Genomic DNA, 9,472 nt, shown 5'->3' on the forward strand with positions numbered 1-9,472 from the left:
CCCCTCTTGTCCCCTCACCCACGAGCGAAAGAGAGTGCAAGAGAAATAGAGATAGAGAGTAACGCTCGCGTTAGTAACGCTTAGCTCTGTAATATTGTATATGAACGTACTATATACAATGACTTTAGATGAAGTAGAGTATTCAAGATAGAACACTAAACGAACAAAAGCGAAACGCTTCTTTCGAGCTCTCGCAATGAACTTATACTTAGGAGGCACGCTCTCACGGAAAATACTCTATTTCGCTGGAGACAGACCTTGTAACCGAAGACATCCTACCTTGGAAATGTTCGTACGTACCTTCGGTCTGAAATCGAAAAAAAAAAGCGTCTAAAGTATTCCCCGCCCCGCCCATCCCAACCACCTAGAATACTCCGTTTATCCGACCACGTAAAGAGGTCTATTACTGGTTAACTTTAATACTAGTTCGTATAGAGGATACCTACATATTACTTACGGCTTGCGAGACAATTGTAATTGCATTTTAACGAACGATTTCGAAGTATAACGTATTAGAAGGTAGCACAAGAGTTCGTTTTGTCTGGATCGACACTTAAATGATCCGACTCTTCACCCCCTTATTATCTCCGAGTCATCCATCTCCGTGTTGAAGTCGATTAAAATCGAGCGTGTTTCTTCCCCGCTTGTGTGTAAGCTTTGCGCCTCTTGCGAGATGCTTCTTAGACCCTCGGTCCCACGCGCGTAAACACGCACATAACACATACTCACACATACACATGTATGCCGCATTTACACAAATATATACTAATATACAGATATACAAATACATATACACGTACATGATATCCTAGATAATACGTTCTATCCCATCTATAAGTAGATACGTTCGCATATCCAAGAAGCCACGCTAAGGATAATTATATGTATGTATATAGAGGATTCTCCTGTGAATGTGCGCGCGTAGTTAGAATCGGCTCGCTTAACAGATGATACGTCGTCACCTATTGCTATTTGCTGCATTGACAATTTTCTTTCATAACAGTTGCGTAATAGTTTCCGCTGTCGATTTAAAAGCGATTATAAAATAGCACTTATTTAGTTTCAAGTCAAGTTTATTAAATTATACATATGAAAATGGATATGTAAATATTTTAGTGGCCTGTAATTTTCTACAGTAATTTGTTGGAAAATGATTAAAGTTAATGAAATATGATGCAAGTGATTTAATTTAAAAGAATGTTGATTAAAAGATTAATTATAAAATCTATTTTATATATATTTTTTTTAAAATGAGCTTTAACGTTAAATTTCTTTAATCGACAGTGACAACTATTGTTGCTCGATTAATCTTTTGAGTATTTTTCTTTATTATGACGCTTTCTTTCCCGTCAAGCGTTTTCCCTGATATTGTGATGTAAGATATATTTTTATTTGCAATATTAGTTTCCCGGTGCCTTTATCATCGAAAAGAAAAGTGTGGTTTAATGTTACATTTACTTTACATCTTACGAAGATGGCTTGATCTCTGATCCCTATCCCTGCCGTCATGTCCCTCTGAACATAATAAACACGGTCGCCCCCCTTGACTACAAGTTTTTGAGAACAAAAGAAAAAATAAAAAAAATGAACAGTGAACAACGCGTAAAGAAACTAAATTGAAATGAATCCTATTGGGAATCCGTAAGATTAAAGAACAAAAAAAAAAAAGATAAAAATCACATAATATTTAAGGTCATGAATTTATAAAGATATTTACACTCTAAGAATAAAGAGAATCTTCTGTGGCAGCATAATATACGGAAAATTACTAGTTCGACACTTAAACTAACCGTATGTTGGGGACGAGGACGAAGGATTTTCTGGATACGTAGACGCGAGGATAGTGTCCCGACGATCCTTCGGATAACTGCGTCTTCCGACAGTGATGTAACTATTAACACGTAATCCCTTAACGTTATATTTTTCCGATGGTAGCTCTAAGATTGATACTAAACGCTTCGTTTCCGGTAGCAGCGTGCGAGCGATATTAGAGGTGTCCATGACAACGATCGGTGCGTTTAGTGAAAATTCGAGAGCTGTATTAGCCATCGGCAGTTTGTGATATATTTAGTGAAACAAATTAAAAAATGGTTGTTATTCAAATTTAAAAAAAAAGAGAAGAAAGAGAGAGAAAGAGGAAGAGAGAAGAGAAGCGCCTAGCGGTTTTACATCCACATACTTACATACCAAGAATTTGGTATAACTGCGCACGCTGCTGAGAGCAATCCGATCTGTATAATTGAGACTAGATCTCATAGGGCATTCCGTGGTAGACGATGAGCGGAAGGTTGCCTTTCAAAGATTTGTCATAGTCTCTATAGTTTCAGAGAAGATAGTTTTGAGTCGAATAATCAATTTATATGAAGACAATTTGAAGATTGCAGCCGATATTCTAACAGAAATGCAAAGTAATTTCTTAAACTTGAGAAAGCAATGAAATCTTTATTAAGACTAATTTTTAAAAAACAACTATATCTATATTTAAATAAATCTAGCTATTTAGCAAGTGTTTTAGAGATAGCCAATTTTAAAATTTATCTATATTTTTTCAATCTTCAAATTCCCTTTAAACTCCTGAATGAAATCAAAGGAACTGGAAGTGTCACTTTAAACCAGAGTTATTTCTTTTGAGATGATGACCTTTAGTTTCACCAACGTTATTGATTGTGTTCATTGATTGTAGAGATTGAGACTCGGGCAACTAAACTGCTTCTTTGAAAAGGTAACAAGCACAACCTACCAGAGAGTTTAATGTTTATTATTATACAAAAATTCATAAACCTCAAGCCATTTCTATACTCATTACGATACATAATTTTTTATAACAGATTTAGCAATGCAGATTGAACTACCATATACCATTTTACATCGCCGGCTTCTCTTAGCAGCGTCGACCGCCGTATATAACTATAATTGTAAATTTTAGGTATTACCGCGCGTATAATAAGGAAAAAAAGCGATAAGTGAGAATGAGACGAACTATCGTGAAGGAGAGGAGGAATAAGAAGATAAACAAAAATGATATAATACACATAACAACACACACACTATATATATATTGTAATATTATTTTTCGAACATAGTAATGTAATGTAGAATATAATATATATAGTATATATATATTATATATATATATTATCGTATCGTAACGCGATCATTTCGTATAGCGCTAGGTGAACGAGGTGTTTTTGGAGGTTTAAGAGAATTAATTAAGGTGGGCCAGAAGCGGGCGGGCGTGCTGAACGGCGCGAGGTCACACTGATATTTTTACCAAGTTTTTCGAGTATTGGAGATCCCCCACGATTCCTATATAATGAGAACTTAAATGTATCCTCGCGCCACTGCCGCCTCCGCGCTATTTATTAGCGTATACCCGCCGACCAGTCGTCGAAATTCGATTCGAGCTCACATCGTGTTCAACTTCGTACAAATATGGAAGCAGACAACATATAAACACACACTATAACATGTAACACATATAAAACTTACATATATAACATATGAACAACAACGTAAATAACAATTGATCGCTATGCTTATTCCGAAATTGCGATCGTAAGATTAGCTTCTAATGTATAATTAATTGATCTCCATTATACATTCAGGGAGCAATTGACGTTTTTTTATAACAAATCTAAATTTTGCATTCTAAATAGAGATGCATTGGTCTTTTTGTTTAACGATAAAGAATTGCAGCGAAGATGCAAAATTGTGCCATCTGTTTGTAGAATAGATTAAACACAAAAATGATATATTTTTTAAGTAGATGTATAAAGGTTATAAAAATATATTTTATTGCAGATAGATATATATCCGAGTTCTGTGTAGAGACACAATTTCCACGAGATAACATGATTATCTCTTCTAATTTCAAAATATTTTTCAACATAAATCTAATTCGGCAATTACTTGAAATCAAGTCTGTGTCGGTTGTTCCCGTCCTATAATAAAGTACAATTAGGCAATACTAATGGAACAGAAAATAATAGATAAAACGCATCTGTTGCAGTTCAGTAATTTTGAATTATTGACGACTGGCCTGCGGAGAATTTTCAATTTGTCGCATCGAAGATCGAAACGATATAATCGAGATAACGCGGCGAATGAAATCAGTTTTTGATGAAGCGCGTCGGAGTTTTCTTATTTAATTATTTCGTTCTTCGAAGCGATGCGTGCGGTATCTTAATTTTTCATTGTTCACAGAAGGAACGAAGAATCGAATAGAGAAAGAGGTGTGTACAGTGGGAATGATTGGCTGCTATAATATGAGTAAAAAAAGAAGAAAAGGAAAGTCAAAACTTACTCTCCCGTTCCCTCCCGCCTTCCTCTCCCTTTATCTCCTACTTTTAAATCCATCACTTTTGGAAACTCCTCGAGTGTCGGCCCGATATGGACACCATAAAGCGAGATGTTTCCTGACGATGAGAAAATGACTGTAAATTGCGAGGATTAATGTAATACGTAAAAAAAAAGAAAAAGAAAATGTTTACTAATACGTTGTGTTTTAACATACTTGTCGGATATTATTGGTTGTCGAATATGCGCCCTACAAAAATTCAAAACTTACGACAAGTTGCGATTAAGATAGACCTCTTCCTTTCGTTTTGTTTTTATATGCAGTTGTTATTCGATATTTTGTTGTATGAATATGCTGGCATGTTGAATCGTGGATGAGAACCAAGAGTCGTGAAGCTGGACATATCTATTTTTTGCGAGGTGCAATCCGCTCGTTGCGGCGTTTAAGTTTCGCATGTCCAACTATTGTATTAGGACCGTTCGTGATAACCTCTTTTGTTTATCGTTTCCTTGAGCGAATTCGATTCACGATTTTATTTAGCTCAGCAAACACGCAGCAATATTTTGTACAATGCAAATATAATGTCGTAAAACTTGTCGCAACGGTGCGAGCAGATTGCGCATCGTTTTTAATAGAGAAGAGAAGTAACTATACGGATTAGAGGAAAATTAACATTGTGATGTTCATTGATCAAATATGTCAAAAGAAGAAGGCCCACTGGTTGAGGCCCGACATTTCTGAGTACACTATAAATAATAAATATTATGTAAAATTTATTGAATACTGTGCACACACTTATTGCATACCTTATATCCATTATGTACTAAATAACAGTAACAGTCTGATAGTCTGACAGTCTGATAATGAAGAACAAATTAAATAAATTAATGGTTATTTTTAATTTCTACAGTTTAAATGGTTTATTTAATTAAGGCATAATATAATTTTAAAAAGCTTTCTTGAAAGCTTTTCAAAATTTAAGAAATGACTTTAAGAAAAAATAAAAGTAAAAAAATAAAGATTAGAAATAAGGTTGCATTTAAATTCAGAACAGAAAAAAATCGAGAAATATTAAAAAATTAATATTGATTAAAATAGCAATTATTGCTTTTACAACTGGTATAATAAAAACAGAAAAATTATTAATAATAAAGATTAACAACAATAATTATTAAATAATTATTAAAAACAATAAATAAACAAATTCAATTTTGCGTATTTATTTTGCTGAAGAAAATCCAACTGAAGAGGATCTCATATCAACAAAGATCGGAATGAGTATTGAAATTCACAATTAATTATAAATATAATTATTTGTATTTGTACTTTAAAATTTCATTTATCATATGCAATTGCGTACCAGGTATTAATCAATGATTTTATCGTTATATCGTTACTTTACTTAAAAAAAAAAATAAAATGAAATAATTAGAAACACATGATTTTACCATGAATGAGTTAAATAAATATTATACTCTATTATCATTAAAAGTGAATTAATTGAGTTTCTTAAAAAAATTGCTAAAATTATTACGACTAAAAAATGGTGGTTTAAAAAAATTTATCGTAACTCAAAAAAGTGATTTTTTTAAAGGGATTTTTTTGAAACAAAAAAAATAACAATCTAATCATGTCAAGAATATATTTGTTTTTACTGATATTATTTGATTAGTTAATAATTTTCTGTCAAAAATAAGTTTTTCCTTTTTTTTTAAATTTTACTTTTTTTAAAGTATCACTTTAAAAATAGAAAAACGATATATTAACGTAGTCAAACAAATAAAGAACTTCGCTCATTTTGAATATAAATTTGGGCCTCTCCTATCCAGAAAAGAGTAGTACATCAAATTATACTGCATGAAGGGTAGATTAAAATTGCATAAGTATCAACAATATCTGCAGATCAGTGTTACTTTATCAATATGGCATATAAAACATATTTTGCTACTTATGCTTGTAGGCTGTTTCAATTGATGGTTTTTATTATATTTAAAATTATTTCTAGATAAGAAATATTTTTTTGATCCATCTCTTTTCTTCACAAGATTTATTTTTGTATCCAGAGCCTTTCTTGTTACTATGCAGTGACAGCACATGTAAGAATAATGCCCTGTAGATTGCTGCGCTCATATCATTGACACACATTTGATAATCTAGAATATGCCAAAGATTTTTTTAATATACTATACATACCTACTATAAATATCTTGTTAATGAAATAACATTTCTCAGCTCTGATAATTCTGATGATGAGCAATCGGAAAAGTAGAATGACATGTTTAAAGTATCAAAACAATTTTCTACAAGGATTTGAGGATTTATGTATATATTTATGTATATATTTAATTTTTAATATTTCTGTTATTATCTATAAAATGGAATACAATTGATAAGTATAAGCGAGAGATATTAAAAAATGGATGAAAGTTTAAATTATATCAAGATAAAAAATTAAGATTTTGAATCAGTCGCTAAATCTATAACATATACGAAAAATATGATAGTTTTTAGGCATTTCATACATCTCTCTTCCCTCCTCTTTCGTTTATCTTAATAAAAAAAGTTAGTATTGTCTTGTAGCAAAGACAAATTGTGACGGCCAATCTCTCTTACAATTAGAGTATTTCTTTGCGAAACAATGCCACTAGTTTGGCGCAAACGTCGTGGAATTTATACTGGCGGACGATATTTCACGAGATATCAGATGTCACGTCCGTTGCGAATTGCATTACGGACGTTCAATGACGTTGCTGCAACGGGATGCATGTGCAGACATGCAAGTCGTTGTTTGAAATAAACACATGCACGTAGGCCGTAGCCAATCGTGGCCGGTCGAATGTGCGCCGTAAGATAATATACCACGCGCATTCATCGCAAATGCACGATTGCAGTAAGCGATAAAGCTGCGATTGCGCAGTGTGGAAAAACAATTCGACTGCCATTTTCGCTACGTGGAAATCCATCCTGAGACCGACAGTGACGCGATCCGATATGGATAATATAGACATGATTTTTTTTTTCGTCGAACAATTTTTTTTCGTTGAAAGAAAAAAATATGTATGAAAAATGAAAATTGTACAGGATTATTTGTTTTTCAATGAAATGCTGAGAAGCGGAAATACAAAAAATTGTGAATGCGCTGAAAGATTCTCTTTTGAAATATGATAAAAAATGGATGCTATACATAATTTTATTGAATATATGTGCGCTTGCGTATTTTACGTGAGTTCGTTAAATTTTAAAGATTTTGAAAAAAGAAACTATGTTTATTTAAGATTTATTGCTGGGAATTAATAAAAGTATTTGATGTACGACATTTTGCCTATACACTTATCTGATAGATTTATCACTGCAATTCTCAATGCAAGATCCAAAGTTCAAGCTTTTCTGGAGCCACAATTATTACTCTTCCAAAAGAGACAAAGGTTATTTAATTCTTTAAAAATAAAAATAGATCTGTAGCAGAAATTGATGGGTTTGACCTTCCATAAATTTTCAAAAACGTAGTTTAGTTATCGAAATAAAAATGTTAATACGCTATTTTTAAAATTATCGGGTGCGAAAACAAATTGAGATATCGGGAAGCTATAATTAATACAGATTTAATTGAGAAACAATAAACTCTTATCAAATAGACCATCATCAGCGCGCATTTTCACAGAGCGAAGGGGACTTTTGCGGAAGCGGTTGGCAGGTCTGGCTTGTCTGTTTCTACTTGGCCTACTCTCCGTGTGTTCCGCATAGGTTTTCGCAATCGCTGTGCGGAATCGCGGTAAAATCTCGCGATTATATTCACGATCGATTAGACTCGACAGCGCGGCTAATGAACCTGAGTATGACGATGCAAAGCGCTATAGTCGGCAATCCGTTGCAGCGTCCTGCGTGATCGCGTAATTGACTCCGAGGCGTTGTGAAAATCGGAGCGACCGTCGTTAAAGCGGATGGTCGCCGCGAAGTGCTTTTCCTGAAAAAATGTGGCGGTGCTTTCAACGAAAAACATCATTTTGTGCGGCTGAATACGATATTGAAGAACGATTGGCGGAAGACTCGAAAGATCCAACGTACTTCCTCGACTTGAGGTCTCGTGAAAATTTGCGTGCGGTCTCGTGCGTATACGTGCGCAATAATTGCACGTATAGGTGCACGTATAATTGGTGCACGGCGGGCTGTTTTACGCGGATATCCCTTCTCTCAATCGAAGTGGGTGAGACTCGATCCTCGCTGATGGATAGATGTTTTAGACTCTCCGCACAAGAACATCCGTAACACGTTATGTTACGTTAAATACTGAATCGTTAACTGAAGCCTGTACGTGACAGTAAAAATATCGACTTACGCATAAAGACAACCATAACGTAATATTTAATGTTATGTTATGATTTTCTTTATGATGTAAGTTTATTGTTACGTATAGATTTCAGTTTACGACAGTTTATTAGTATTTAATGTAACGTAATGTGTTATGGATGTTCTCGTAGGGAAAACTTTAAACATTTCTTCTCAGTGCAAAAGTTGTTTGGTTACTGACGATCATTCTCCTGCAATATCAATTGTCTTATTGGGTTTCTCTATGTGGACATTTCAATGTGATTTTTAAAATTTAATGACATTTTTTAGTGGATGTATCATTATTATAGACTGATCTCAATTTCATCTGGATGCCAATCTACTGATCGAAATATTTTTTTAATATTTGTGAAGTTTTACTATTCCTTTATTGTGGACTATTATGACTATATGATGATTGATACAATTATCGTAGTAAACCAATATTTGGAAAAACTATTCCATGGAAAAATATTTATCTAAATATGCAAAAAGATGTAAGCACCATTAATCTGAGAATATTTACACATTGCATAACATATACATCAAGTAACATAATAATATAATATTTAATACAAATGTGTATTTTTTAAATGCGCATGTCAATTTATTTCAGATGAATTTTTTTATATACACTGAAAAAATATTAAATTTCAATAAATATTTGTTCGAATAGTTTTAAGTAAATATTTACTAAATATAAACATATATTTATTTGATATAAAAACCATTAATTTGATTTAATTATCATTTTTTTATTAATTGAATATTTATTTATTGTAAGCAAATATTTATTTAATACTATTTAAAAAAATATGTACTAAGATTTAATAATTTTTTTTAGAACAT

Source organism: Atta colombica, unplaced genomic scaffold (assembly GCF_001594045.1).
Source record: "Atta colombica isolate Treedump-2 unplaced genomic scaffold, Acol1.0 scaffold111, whole genome shotgun sequence".
In the NCBI taxonomy this organism is placed as follows: Eukaryota; Metazoa; Arthropoda; class Insecta; order Hymenoptera; family Formicidae; genus Atta; species Atta colombica.